The following is a 1,176-nucleotide window of genomic DNA, read 5'->3' as shown; positions in this document are numbered from 1 at the left end:
GGAAAGAATGGAAAGATTGTGGAATACTTCACTTGTTTTGGTAGTGTTTTTGAAGGAAATCCGACAAAAATACTTACGAATTATATTGTGTTTTTGTTGTTTTGAGAGTATTATCAAGATAAATAATAAACTTAAAATTTATTTGAATCTTCGAATACCTCCTGTCAATGCACTATAATTTTGTATGTTATGCTACCATTTAGTAATACTATAAAAAAAACTATCAATATATTTGAGTGTATCTATCTGCCTTGTATCTATTCCTCCACTATGTGAAACCACTCCATTTGTCTGGTTGCTTTTTTTTTTGTAAATTAGACGGTTATATAAAAATAGTAACTGTAGTTGTTTTGTGAAGGGTAATTTTGAAATTAAAAAAAGCTACACTAAAATAGTTTATTGTCTTTATTACAGTTACTTATTCTCACTCTTTATACTTAACTCCACTTAAGATTAGACAAATTTACCTCTCCCTTTCTTGCCTTCCTCGCCCATGATTTTCAATCACATTATATATATATATAATTAAATATAATACAACTTTTATAACTTTTAAACTATATTTTATTTTGAGGAGTTTAAATAACATTCCTCCTATGATGAAAATTATGTTTTGGTTTTTATGTGATGAAATCAATGTCATATCAAATCTTCAATTGAAAAAGACATCGAAATGGTAGTGGGAAACATGAGACCCCAATGCTAAGTCATATCACATGCTGGCTAACATCTTAACAAAATTGAATTGGATTGAAATGGGACAAAACACCAGAGCAAGTGCTTTTTTTCCTACCTCAAAATTGAGGAATATTTTTTTATTTTATTCGACACTCTCCATTATTTCTTATATCATATTCGATTTTTTTGTCGTTGTTTATTATTATTATTATTATTATTATTATTATTATTATTATTATTATTATTATTATTATTATTATTTATAAAAGATGATTTATAAGCTAATGCAGTTTAACACGTGCATACTATTTTTTCTCTCCTATTTTAGATATAATAAATAAATAAATAAATTATACTAATAAAATTAAATAAAATATATTGAATAAAAGAAAAATACATTATATTGAATACATCTTTTAATCTTTCAGGGATTGGATCTTATATTAGGGAAGTTTTTAGATAGTATTACTTATCAATCTCATTTTTAATGCTTTTTCG

The sequence above is a fragment of the Cicer arietinum genome, chromosome 6 (assembly GCF_000331145.2).
Source record: "Cicer arietinum cultivar CDC Frontier isolate Library 1 chromosome 6, Cicar.CDCFrontier_v2.0, whole genome shotgun sequence".
In the NCBI taxonomy this organism is placed as follows: domain Eukaryota; kingdom Viridiplantae; phylum Streptophyta; class Magnoliopsida; order Fabales; family Fabaceae; genus Cicer; species Cicer arietinum.
Note: the sequence above shows the minus strand (reverse complement) of the source record.